The sequence below is a fragment of the Caloenas nicobarica genome, chromosome 7, assembly GCF_036013445.1.
Source record: "Caloenas nicobarica isolate bCalNic1 chromosome 7, bCalNic1.hap1, whole genome shotgun sequence".
In the NCBI taxonomy this organism is placed as follows: domain Eukaryota; kingdom Metazoa; phylum Chordata; class Aves; order Columbiformes; family Columbidae; genus Caloenas; species Caloenas nicobarica.
Genome location: NC_088251.1, coordinates 28,665,939 through 28,679,840, shown reverse-complemented (window position 1 = coordinate 28,679,840; position 13,902 = coordinate 28,665,939). Strand labels below are relative to the sequence as shown.

The window sequence follows — 13,902 nt, the reverse complement described above, 5'->3', positions numbered from 1 at the left end:
TGAAATTCACAGTGTTTTTTCTGCTGCTTTTATCATTTCTGAAAATACAGGTTTTGCAGTAGCTGGAAGCAGCCAACAGTCTTGAAAATACATCTTGTTCCTCCCTTGTGATATTGGCTCTGTGGGGCTTTCTTAGTAACATGAACAGATATGACTCAGAAGACAGAGGGAGAACAACTATGTTGTGTAGGAAGTTAAAAAACATTTTTTTTACCATTTTTTTTGGCCACCACCACAGTCAAGCTGCATTGCCTTTCCCCTCCCCCTGCTTCTTGACAGCCTTTGGAACTGGAGCTGGTATCCTGAATTGATCTTAACAATCAATGTGAAATCCAAAAGAGAACAAACCAGATGTTCTCAACAGCCAGTTTTTTCTTTCAAGAGGGTTGTGCTAATGAAGAGGACGATGTGTGCGTAATATATGAGCAGGAGCAATTTCAGTGAACAGCTTCTTCCCCGATGTCAGTGAAATGACACAAAACGTGAAATTTTAAAATGCTGGAATTTCTAGTTTTCTTAGCACCAAACTGCAGGTTGCTAATGCAGAGTTATTTGTGTTGCAATAGACAAGACTAAATGGGATATTGCATTGAAGGTATTATTTTAATTTGGTGAAATTTGGAGAATTTGGCTTTTGGGAAGCTTTCTTCTATGGGGAGGTATGTATACAGGCTCTAAGGAGGTAGAAAATGTGGTAGAAACTTGTTCCCAAAGTAAAATATGGGACCAAAAGTATGCAAGGAAAAAAAAGACGAAAAAATCACACTTTCTTGGAGCCCACGTAATTATCCATTTTCCCTTCTCATTAAAGAGCCAGCCAGTGCCCTCAGGTCTGTTCCTTGTTCCCTCCATCCTTGTTCCCTGGGTTTCTGTTGCTCTTGAGGGTTCTCGTCCTCTCTTCCTCCACCCTCATGTTTTCAAAATTACTTCAGTCTATTCCCCTTAGAGAAAATTTCCTAATACTTGGCTGCAAACCCCTTCTTTCTTTCAAGCCCTTCAAGTAACAAGCTCCTTCCAGAAAACATTCCTATGTTAATTTCCCTGAGACGTTTTTGCCCATGCCATCTTGGTTTTGAACTTTTATTGCACTGCTTTCAAGTTCCTTATGGAAGGAGCCAATTCTTTTGTGTTTGTGAAAGGCCATTTTATGTAGTCCTCAGGCAGTAAGTAGCCAGGCACAGTCTGTAGGCAATAAATGCCTCTCTCTAACCTTTCAGAAAGCTTATATTTCTTTAACATATTGTCTTATCTTTTGCTCTCATTTTTCTTGTTTTTGACCCTCAGTTTTAGCCACTTTCCCACATAATCTCTTAGTTTACGTCACTAAAATTAGAATTATCATCTGCTAGATTAACGGGAAAGTACTTACCAATGTGTAAAGGAGAAGTTACATTTTGTAAAGTACATTTAAAAACGTGTATTTTAAAAAAAAAAGTAAAGGATCAGACTGGTAGAGGTTATGTAAATGTGATATAAGAGATTTGACATTCCTGCCATTGAAATTGTTTACAGCATTTTCCACCAACTTCAGTAGGAGCAGGAGCTAGTCCAGAATGGTTCTGACCAAAAATGGAGAATTTCATTTACCATCTGCTTGGATGGCATCTTACTGTGTATTTTACAGTAATATTTGGTGTCGTGATGTCCATTTTGATTCCTCGTATCCAGATGTTCTGGGAACGTGAAATAGATGTGGTTGCTATTTAGATAGAGTGTTTGCTCAGCGCTGGTGTAAACTGCTCTTCTCCAGGCTGTGAAACAGAAACACTGTCCCTGTGAAAAGCTCGGCAGAATTAACGGGGCTTGAAGTCTTGGGAAATCCTCTGAGTCCTTTGCTGCCCTTCCTCCTCCTTTCTCCTCTCCTACTCAGTATTTGCTCTCTTCAGTTTTAGTTTCCGAAGATGAAAATCTTACCCTTGGTAATGTCTTGTGGGTATTATAGTCTCGGATAAACAACATTTTTTGTAGGCTCTATTGGCCACGTCAGGTTGTATTCTAGTAATTTTGCCAGAACATGCCCTGAGGAGTCGCATACAACTCGTCTGAAATGGTTTCCTATTCGTGTTTGTTGCTAACGCTGTGGGATTGTTTAAGCATCCAAATTATTATTATTTTTTTTTAATCATCCTTTCGCACTGCTCTTAACAGATTCGCTGTAGAAAATTGGTCCTAAAACCTGTTTCCATGTGTCATTAGGTCTGTATTATTTTCCCCGTCGTCCCAGCCCTCCCCCTGCAATAGTGGCAGGAGGCTGGGAAGGCTCCTGCTGCAGTTGGGTGCAAGATGGGAAATGTGCTCAGCGCGTGGCATCCGTGCCGTGCCGCTGTCTCGCCTCCCCGCCGCCTTTTCAGTGGCAGAGAGGAGATGTCGGTGCCAGGGGAGGGAGGGTCAGCAGAGCCGCCGGAGGAATTGATTCTTGTCTGCCTCTCCAAACAGTGTCTGTGCAGCAGCACACGAATCCGTTTTGCACAATATCCCGCTAATGCCCTAGTCAGCAGCTTCCAAGCGAAGAACAGTATTGGGGAAAGAAAAAAAAAAAATCAGCAGTGCATGAGCTAAATTTGGAAAGCTAAAGCTTATTTCATGCAAGATTATTAGAATTATTTGGGTTTCCAAATGCATGCTCACACACATGTACGTATCGCTGGCCAGCTTTTCCACGTGACTCGGCTGGATCCAAATACAGTGGTTATTTACAGATGGCAAGAGCAGCGATGGCGTTATCTTGTAGCACTCCAGTCCTGAAATTACAGCACTTGTGTGCAGGGAGAGGGGGCCAGATGCCCTGTGTGAGAATTTAGTCAGGCTGCTCCTCTGTAAATGCCCAGGGGATGAGGTAGTCACAAATAAGCCTTGCCTTCTTTCGCATTTCTTTTTTATTTTCAGACAGAGAAAAGACAAGTATTGAAAAATCAGCGTGGGCTGTAATTTCTACCGGCTTCTTCCCTAGATGCATGTAAAAAGCAATTAGCCATGTTCATTTTTTTACCTCTCCCCTATTCCATAGATAACCTATTTCTGCCTGTGTTAAACCATAAACATTCCCCTGAAGACAAGGAAACAGCGATTTCTAATCTCTCTAGAAGTGATGTTCGTACTCAGGTTTTTAAATAAAACAGTCTCGTGTTCAAAACCGCTGGTAGCTCAGCTAATTGAACCGGGGCGTGTACGTGTGCGCCGGAGCCGTGTGTTGGGTACCGCCTGTGCAGAGGAACAGCTGCTGTTCTCCGCCTCTGCAGAGGGGCCAGGCCCTCAGCCGCCGCAGGGAATTCATCTAACGGGTGCGGGGGGGGGAACGCAAACCAAAACCAAATAAATGCCTGAAAAAGAAGAAAAAAATAGCAGATGAGGTTCCCGGTCAGGTTCACAGGGTGGTCACGCGAAGAAATGGTTCGGCACAGCTGGGAGCGTGCAAGCCTCAGCAGGACGCGAGCACAGACAGCAGAACACGGGGCTACCTGGAGGCAGTATTGCTGCCGAACACTTTGTATTGTGAAAATACGATCAAAATACTCTGAAGATCAGGGTAGGGTTGTTTAGGTGTTTCTTACCTAATGCGGACTTGGCGTTTTTCTATGTGGCCATAATCCTAACAGAGCAGAGGTGATTTGCTAGTTCTGATTTATTGGTAATAAATAAACGTAGTGCACGTTGTGTCTTAAAGGGTATCAGAATGCCTTAACAAGAGCATCCATGGCTCACAAAGTCTGTTCCTTTAATACAGCCATGTTCGAGGTGAGAAATGTCCGTCAGCCCAGCGGACACAGCTAGATAAAAAAATGGACTTAAGGGTACAAAAGCCCTACTCTTGCTCACATTAGTTACCAAGTTCCCCGTGCAGCTTGGGAGCAATTATTTGGCATTTAACTTTGGTATGTTAATTGAATGTTAATTAATTAGGCAGTTCTCAAGAAAAGGTGATTGGTACCAGAGGAGCAGAGCAGGTTGCTAGTAAAATGACAGGGTTTGTGGGGTTGGTGGGACACAGAGAAAGACAAGTAATGACTTTGTTAAAAAACTACTAGGGGGCGAGATGGGAAATGTCGCTGCCTTGAAATTGCAGTGTATGCACATGTTTGTCTGCTCTGTATTGTTTGAACAGAAATAAGTTAAAAACGCCCATTGAGTTCTGTTTGCTGATGTCCTTAACCATTCTCATGTTTAGCACATAGAGGTTTTTTTATACTTAGTTGTCATTTTCTTTCAGAATGAAAAACAAGAGACAAGGAGAGGGTCAGAGTGCTTTCAGCTTCGTTCTGTTCAAGTGCAAAGTTTGTATAATGTGAAAAATGGTCCTGCAGCCTCCAACTTTGAAAATGAACTTTTTTTTTCCCTTCCACATTTAAAGAGAAGTTGGCAAAGGTTTTATTACGCTAATTGTACAAAAATTAAAAAATTCTGAGGACACCTGATTAAACATTATTTTCCCATAAAAACATAAAATAACATAAAATTAAAGCAAAGAGCAAGACTGCAGAACCAAGAAGCAGAAGTTCCTAAAATAGCTTTTAGTCCTTCTCAGAAGTTCTGGCTGTGCAATGTTAACTTTGGAAACCCATTTCTGCTATAAATTTTGGTTGTGTGGTTTTTGTAATTTTTTTTTCCCGTCCTTGAAAGCCTCTCCAGATGTTTTACAGTTGTTGTTTGAAAATGTTCCATGGCAGGCACTGAGACTGCGGGCACAGAGCAGTAACCCATTGATGTGGTGGTTGTGGTTTCTCCTTGCAAAGAGAGGAAGGTGTATGATCCTCTCTGTTCTGGGACTTGTTCTGTCGCAAATGATGTGACCTTCAGCACATCACCTGCTCTCGGTGTCTTTCATGTTCAAAACTCAGCCAGCAAGCCCTGCAGCTGGATGGCCACTTCAGCAGTCTCTGCAGGAACTCCCTGCTCTCTGAGATGTTAAGTGCTTTTTTACGTTTCTTGTCTCTTTGGAATAATTATAAATACAAACCAGATTTAAATATTTTTTCTGATGCAGGCTGTTTGATCGAAATTCTTGTGTTCGCAATCATAGATTCATTTGATTGTAAAAGACTTCAGAAAGTCATCTGTGCCACGTGCCCTTGCCTGAAGAGTCTAATGCTGTTCTCAACAGACATTTATCTGACCTTTTCTTGGCATCTCCATTTCTAGAGATTCCTCAAGTTACCCTTTAAGGGTGTTCAGGAGCATCAGGATGCTCCTAATACCTAACCTGTGTCTTTTGTATCTCTTTGTATATTATTTTTTGGTGTTTCTACTGTGTGGATATGGATAAATCTTTGTTACGCAGCAAATCAGAATACTGTTCTTAATCTTCTCTCTTTAAAAAAAAAAAAGGCCAAACCTAAACCACCAAAACCCCTGCTCCATGCAATCTTTTATTGCAGGTTATTTTGGTTGGTTGGTTGGTTGGTTTTTTTCCCCCCCTAATCATTCTGATGACTTTTCTGGGGCGATACCTTGTGCTGGGGTAGAGAGAAAGGAGCACTGTGCTTCTGTCAGACTTGGCTTCCAGTCGTGCGGCTGAGGTGGCTGGCTGGGTTTGCTGTGGCACCGCTGGGCCGCGGCACAGCTGCTGCCTCCAGCTCTGCCCCCGAGAGCTCCTGCCGTCCCAGGTGGCTCTCAGAGGTGCGCAGTGCTGTGCTTTGTACTTGTCCCTGTTGGACGTAGCTTCAGACCATCCCTCCAGCTTTTCAAGATGATTTCAGCTCCAAATTTCTACAGCGAACTGATGTTTCTTTCCAGGTTGTACCATCTGTAAATTCACCCAGAACATGTTCTAGCCCTTTATGCATCTGCATCGTGGATAGCCGTAAATAAAGCGTTCAGTAATTTCAGACCCAGAACAAACTCCTGCACAAACCCATCCAATAATGCTTGTTTCTGTTACTGACCATTGGTTTTATAGTTCGGTAAGCTTAAGTTTCCAGTTATTTTGTGTTTTGTTCAGTTCGACCTTATTTCCCTTGTTTATTTATAAGAATGTCATGTAAAGCGGAACTGAAGGCTCACTGAAATCCAACTAATCTATGCTCAAGGTCTCTTGTCTGCTAGTGTAGCAGAAGTACAGAAGTGTGGTATGCTTTGTTCCTGACAAATCCATTTTGGTTGTTACTAATTTTTCAGTTTCCTCCTAGTCTTTTTGAATAGTTTGGGTTATCTTCTCCCAGTAGGAAACTGGACCTCCAATTCTGCAGTTACTCATTTTCCTTTTTTAAAGATAGCCAGCGCCTGGATTTTCCTTTTCCAGATTTTCATCATCATACTGATTGTGTGTGGATTCTCTGCCTTCAAACTCTGATTAAATGCCTCTGGTATTTTTTCCTGGCACTTTTGGGTGTTAGTGGTAGTGTTAGCTCAGGAGTTGTTTGCAGTAGTAATTGGAGGGCTCAGGGTGGATTAAGTGAAACGGAGCCTCTCTCCTCCAGGTCACCAGATTGAATCTAGCCAAAGATGGGTTAAAGTGAGTCACCTCTGTTTTTCAGATGCCTGTATTATGTGTGAAATTTGTTGATGACTAGAACTGGCAATACAAAATAAAAGCATAAAAGCGTACAACAGTAATGAAAGTCACTGTTGTTTGAAATCTAAGCAGTGAAACCAAGAATTGGATGAGTAAGAAAGCAAGCAGTCTAATGTCATTGGAGTGCGTTTCCTTTGGAAAGCTGTATCCAAGATTCATTTGCTGGTGGCCTTTCACCAGCTTTGTCTTCTCTTTATAATGGGGCATGTTTTCAGATGTAGCAACGTGGGTACAGCTAAGCCTAAATGAGATGCTTCTGTATTTTATCTGGATCTGTGCAGAGTGTTTTGTCCTTGCCAAATTGAGCCATTGTTGCTATGTTTTGTAATGCATTACTTCAAAGTTAATGTAGTGAAACTGGTAAGACGCTCTGCCAAGTTTTGGCAAGTGTAGAAGGAAATTGGGGAATCCCGGTTCCACTGAAGTCATGGGATAAGGATAGCAGTATTCAAATCTGCGTCTCCAGCATCCACCGTTCCAATTGGCAGGAGCTTTTGGGGAAGCCTGTGTCCTGAGAGGTGTTGTGAAGAGCTGAAGATACACCAAGGCAAGCTGGACCCATATTCAAGACCAGACTTGTACATGGTGTCACTCTCATGCAGCAGCCTTGAGAGCACACGCTAGATAACTCTCAGGTTTGCAGTAAGGGTTTTATTGAATAAAACCTCTTAATTAATTTGATATTACATTCCATTTAATTAGGCATTCTCCACTTTACCTATTTTGCAACAAACCTGCTTGGTGTTTGGCTTTTTTAATGACAGTACATAACTATGTTATAGATCCTGCCAGGGCAAAGCTGGGTGTTTCTGCAGGACACAGCTGTAGCTATAGTAATGAAGGAGGCACTGGTGATAAAGGACATTACATGGGTATTAGTGGCAGAAAAATGTATGATACCCCACTTCACAATGTTGAACTGTAGCTGTTGACTTTGTCCCTGTTGCATTAGCGCAGCAGTTCATGCCTCCCAGAGCAGGGTTTGAACCAGCCTTTGCTCTGCTGGGAAATTCAGTTCCGTGCAGTTTGCTGTGCGGTCGCTGGACTAGCACTTCTTAAACTTAGTGTGCACTTGGAGCTGGTACCAAAGATACAGCTTGTTCTCCTCCCTGTTCTACTGCTGGAGGAGGTTTGTGTTGGTACTTTTAACTTCAGATAAAATCAGTCAGTTTAATCCACCGCGTTTACTTGGACTGTTCAAGCTAACATCAATGACTTTGTCTGATGGAGAACAGCAAGCAGAGTCCTCAGCCGCTTCAGAAAAGCAGCCAGCCGGGGTGATAGCCTCCCGGGACGGGGGGCAGCGAGCACTGGCCCCTGCGTGCGGCGTGGGCATCTGCTGGCAGCTGGAGGGGCGGGCTCGGGGGGGCCGCTGCCAGCCGTGTTGAACAGCCAGGCTGCTGAGAAGTGATGGCTTCTGCTTTGTGACTGGCGTTGTACGTTCTCCTTTTGTGCTCTCGGCATCGAGGCAGATTCAGAGCAGAAGCTTGTGTAATGACAGGGGTCGGGCTGGTCTGTTGCAGGGTTAGAACACGTAGCGGTACCTCAACAGAACTGAAGAGGAGGGGCAAACGCGTATTCGGAATCTCTCCTAATGGGTGGTTACATCCTATTTCCTTTGTGGCCTTGCTTTCCTGCCCAGATGGACTGTCCGACGGGTTAGCCGGGCACTGCCAGCCTCTGCTGGAGTGTGCGAGGAGGAGACCTGCAGGAAAATCAATCCATGAGATAGTTCGGTGTGACTAGTTTCTCCCACTCTCTCTGTTTTCCAGCTCTCTAAAAGTAAAATGCCTTTTAAAGCACAAGGAAAACATCCGATTTACTGCTTCTCAAAATTGTGGGCAAAGACTCAATCCTTTTAATGCAATTGAAGTGATTTTTCTTATACTACAGCACATTGAGCATTAGGTAGCTAACATTTTTAATACATTTTTCCAAACAGTAGCCTCCATTTTTCTGTGTAAAAAGAAAAACGTTCTTAAATAACCAAGACAATAGTTATTTTCACTCCTCTCCATCTCTTCGCTGCTTCCTTCCCACCCCATCAAATTATCTCAGTGGATGATTTATAAAAACTGTATTTAGATTGCAGCCTATACAGAAAAACACAGAAAGCCCTTGGTAGCTCTGTATTCCACTGATCTGGAATTCTCCATGTACAAAATATGAATTTGTTTTTAAGAGCAGTATAAAATTAATGGATATGATCTGGGGAAAAAAAAAAGCTGAATTTTCTTACGCATGCTGTAAATATCTTTTCAGCCAAATGCATTTCCTTCTGAGACACAAAACCAAACTAGCGAGACAGTGCTGAACAGATAGTTCTCTGAATCAAACTCCTCCTTTTTTCCTAATATTATCATTGCAGTAAGAAATATGGGTCTGCCAGTCTGCCTATTGAACTATCTACTGCAGCTTAACTGCAGCAAGGAAGCCGTAATCCTATTGTGCTCCTCCAGCAGTCTCCCGGGAAGCAGAACGCATTGAAATTACTGAGCTGTTGTCCTATCCCCTCCTTACCTGTCTTTGTGGCTGTAAATATAGTGTCTGCCTGTAAATAACAGTTTGCTGCACCTTTAAGCACGTTCCCTAACAAGAGGTGGCGATTTACTGAGGTGATAAGCTGTAACTAATACTAGGGTATCATAATAGATAAATAGATTAGCACTGTGCTTCTCTGTATTTTGCTTTCTAGGGAGCCCACTGGCTCATTCACTCGGAGATGCTTACTACGGCACTTTGCGCCGAGCTGAATCAGTCGGTTACAGCACTGCAGCTATTGGTGCTGGTGTGGCTGCAGCTCCTGGAATCCATCACTGAATCTGTGCGCTAGCATGGGTCGCTTAGCCTGTTTTCCTTCCCTGTTCTGTTCCCTGGCCCAAAAGGGGTTGTAGTGGGCTGTACCAGTATTCAATGCCATGGCTGTAAACTGTCCTTTGAGCTGTGTCTTCAGCATCCAGCACGTAATTGTTGCAAGTATGCCAGAGTCATTTGTCACCAAGAAGTAAGACGCGGTGTGGGCAGCCAGGGTGTGATGCGCGGCTTCTCCAAACTCCAGCTCCTTGGTGTTCCCATCGGCAGGACCCACGTCGCCCAGCTCCGGCTCCTTGGTGTTCCCGTCGGCAGGGCCAGGCGCTTCCGCAGCCGTCGTGACGCTGCTGCCGGGTGATGGGCGCGCACGGCTCGGAGCGCTGGGAAGGTGCTGCGGAGCGGGCAGCGGAGGCTTCCACGCCGCCTGCCAGAGGTTTCTGCGCCGCCTGCCAGGTTTTCGGCACAAAAAGGCCCCTGCAGGAAAGGAACAGCACCGGGGGATGTGGCCAGGCCTAATAATGGTGTTGCAAATCTTGTGATATTTGGCATGTCCTTAAAGACCTGGCTCCTAGAGGCAGGGGATTAAATCACAATTACTTCCTTTCTCTTTCAAGCAAGGCTTAGCTCTGTGGTTGCAGAGAAATGCTTGAAATGTGACTCGAACGGGAGGGGAAAAAAATAATTCTTTGCCTTCCAGCCCCCTTCCTTCTCCATGTCCCCAGGATCCCAGTGTGGATACATTGTGATGTCTTATGATTTTTTCAATGAAAGTTTAAAACTATTGGAGGAATCCAGAAGGACATAAAGTGTGGCCAACTCTGGGTGTGTGGGAGTATTTATGAGTATTTTAAGGCGAGGTCAGTCACATTCTGTGCTGAGACACTCTGTTGCAATGTCTGGTCCTCTTCAGAGAAAGGCAAACAAAAATGGGACTGTGTAGCAGCAAGCTGAGTTCTCTGAACAGGATTTTTCTCTCACTTCCTTAGGGAAACCCCTTGGGCTACTCCTAATTGAAATTTCTCTTATTTTTAAATCTTTCTGTTTTTCTCTTATGTCACGAATGTGAAAGCTGAGGCTGCTCATTTCTATGTTGGTTTCTTAATGCAGTCATCGTTAGCAAATCAGTATTGATTTATTCCTATGAAAATACATCAACGCTTAAAGTAAAACACAATTCCATTAAGAATGATACAGATTTTGCAAATGGAGAAAAGTAGGTCAAATATTGCACCAGTCATCCCAAAGCGTGCCCCTTTAAACCAAGTAAATGTGTGAATACACTTAAGCTGTCAGCACCTCATTTGATTGCCACTATTATGCAACTTTTGCCATGAGCTGGCAGAGCCCTCTGTGACTGAACAGGGCTTGAAAACGTCAATTCTGCTGTATAACCAGGTTGTATTTTACACCCGGGCTGTGTACAGGGCTGTAGGGGGCTGCAGGCTTAAGGATTTTTCCTTTCCCCCCATTGCAACAGTTGAGTTCAACTTAAGCAGGAAAGCCACATCATTACATGCAAAGGACGTTGTAGCAATGCAGCACAGGAACACGATTTAAATCTGATCATTAAGCTGCCGCAGCAAGAGGCTGTGAGAGACAGTGTGGATGGTCCATCTGCAAAATCTGTGCTCCTGTTGTACAAGGAGGAGGGGCGGAGGGGGGAGAAAAAGCAGCTGCTTGGCTGTGCTAGGAGAGGGAGAGACTGACTGTTGGCACCATCTGTAGCTGTCCTTTGTGCTCGCTGCTTTATCTGTTCATTATAGTATGATACTGAATTTCTCGTGCTTTGAGTATAAATGAGTTGAGATGCGCCTAATACTGTCAGCATAAAAAGCAGTAACTAAGTACACTAAAGATGAATAGTGTAATCTGTAAATTCATTTTGAGTTTGTTTCATCTTGCTTGAATAGCCCAGGAAGTGATGTTCTCCAGAAACCAGCTGTACCAGATGTGCGAGGGTATATATTCATCTTAGCCAGTGCAGCGCCGCAGCGAAGGCGGATGGGGCAGGGGAGCAGGGAGGCCGCCCAGCATTTCCAGCAGAGGAGAGCAGGCTTCTTGAGTGGATTCTTGCTCCTGCTGGGCAGGATAAAGGGCGACTGTTAACTCCTAAGGTGGCTACAAGCTGCTCTGTTTTCATTCCATGCACAAACACTGACACAGGGAAGAGAGCGATTATTATACATGATACGTGAGTCAAAATGTCCCAGGGAAGGAAAGGTTAAACCTCTCCGTAATGAGTGCTGTGATAGGGATGAGTAAATCTCCTGTGCTTTATACCTGCAGTCTCTTAGTTTTTAAAAACACGAGACTTCTCCAGATATCTTGTAGAATGAAACCGTCCAGCTCATCTTGAGGACCTCTTTGTTCTTTGACGATTTATTCACCTTTATAAATGTGTGTATTGATTATTGGTACTAATAATAACTCATTAAGATCTTTTCTTACCTTCACCTCACCAAAGCAATGCTATCTGATTGGCATATTACTTTTCCAGGAGTTACTCTGCTTTTTTTCCAAGCGGGTTTCGGTTTTGTTTGCAGATTCGTGCTCTCAGACCCATAGAGTTGTTGCTTTTTATCTTATTTGTCAAGTCAATATGCAGCAGGAGCAGCTCCCTCTTCCCATCAAAGCCTCATTTAAGATGGACAATTTTCGCTTGATACCGTAGTAATTTCACTCGGCTGTGGAAGTGCTCAGCATCCACTCTTACTCTGCGACGGCTGCGCGTGGCGTTGAGCAGAACACGAACACTTTGTTCGTGGTTCTCAGAGCTCAAGTGGCCGTGGTGCGCAGGAAGAAACCCTGCGAGGAGGGGATTTGTGTCTCCAGGTGGCTGGAAAAGGGGGAGGGGGGCCTTTGTCACTGCCACGTTAGTAATGATATGCCAGGGATAAAAGGTGAGTATAATTTGATCAAATGCTTGTTGACAGATTCCGTGGCTAATAGAGAAGCAGCTTAGACTGACACTCGTTGCTGGAACGTCTCGCAGAGCTCGGGGGAATGCTTTCTGTAGGCTACATGTGAGGCTGACAATTTCCGAGTGGCCATATTTAGTTACATAAAGAAGCTGTGTCCCCTTTTTGTCACAGCAGAGGCCTGAAATGCCTCCCTAAACACGGCTCTTGACCTTCCGCTTGAGAAATGCAATGAAATTACTACCTCTCCTTTGTCCAAATGTGTGATTAATTTGCAGGTACGGCCCAGGCTTTAAGTATTTTTCTTGTGTGACCGTTACACTTGAGAAATTGCAATTGTTTCTCGCACTGAAAAATCATATTTGTGGGTGTTCTTGACAAAGCAGGTTCCTTTTTTTGCTCTACAAAAATGACTTCAGAATTAGTCTCTTTGGAATTTGTTCTAAGCATGTGTTAACAGTACCTACAAGTAGCTACTGGAAAAGGAAGGTGGTGTACCCTGAAATAATAGTTTGCTACTGCTTATGATTATGTTATTTGGTGAAAAGACCACCATTTGAAAAATAATAAATGAAAATAAAAGCCTTAATATTAAAGAATTCTACACTGATCTCTTTTAAACCAGCAAGCCTAAAATTACATGTGGAGCTCTCCTGCTCTTAACCGCTGTGGCAGCTTGGGTTTTGAGTAGTCTTCTGGTTCTCACCGCCTTGTGCAATCTGTTGATTTGTGTTCAGTTCATAACACCTCAGGAAAGCACTTAGTTAAAAATTAAATACGAAGCATTTTCTTGTTCTGAGGGTTTTCTAAAGCATACTTTAAAGAAGGAAGAACCCCAAGCACTTCCATGTGAGAACGTTTCTTCAACTGCAGAATTTTGCAGTTAGTCTGCACTTTGTTCCAGTTAAATTCTTCGCTGTGTCTTACCTTGGTACCCAAGCCCCTTCTGATCCTGGAATTAAACCGGCAGCTTTGGGGCTCAGTAGGGTGTTGCTGGAGATTTCAGTGGGGTGTCTTGGCTGGGTGTGCTCACGGGAGCCGGATTTCAGCCGCAGTCACTTTCTGAGGCTCTGCTTATGCTAAGTAGGTGGTTTCCATAACCCGGCTGGTCTTTTCCGAGTGTGGATGTGTAAGCGAGATGCCACGTGTTCAGAGATAATGACCCCTTTCATGTCTTCTGAGGCAGCCTTCAGCTTTTCGTCCCTCTAGGAAATCTCTGCATCTCCATAGTTCATAAGCGTGATTTTCCTGTAAGCACAGAATTACCCTCATTGACCAGAAGATTAGGCACATAATGGAAATACACATTTAGGGGTTGTGCTGGGTCAAATATAGATTTAAGCGCTTGACTTTGTATCCATACATCAGTGTGGCCATTTTCTCCTGTTTATCTATTCAAGACTGGTAGATGATAACAGTTTTGGAAATGAATTCCTGCACATTGGTTTCTCTTCATGCCTCTCCAATTAATCTTTTGCACAAAAATAGCTGAACAGAAAAGAGATCTCATAGTTCTTTCCACCCCTCTGTGAGTGACGTCTTCTGTGTGTTTTTGTTACATTTCTATTAGCGTGAGATGAACTGTTCTGCATCTTTTTCACGCACAACAGCTATCCCATGTCCTCCTGCCTCATCCATTCTTCGTCGCTGTGCCGCTCAGCTCAG

The 13,902-nt window shown here is 43.7% G+C and overlaps 1 protein-coding gene across 5 annotated transcripts in view; it reads left to right on the top strand.

Moving 5' to 3' along the window:
- ZMIZ1 (zinc finger MIZ-type containing 1) overlaps positions 1-13,902 on the top strand; it is a 346,635-nt gene that overhangs the window by 279,327 nt on the left and 53,406 nt on the right. The window lies entirely within an intron of this gene.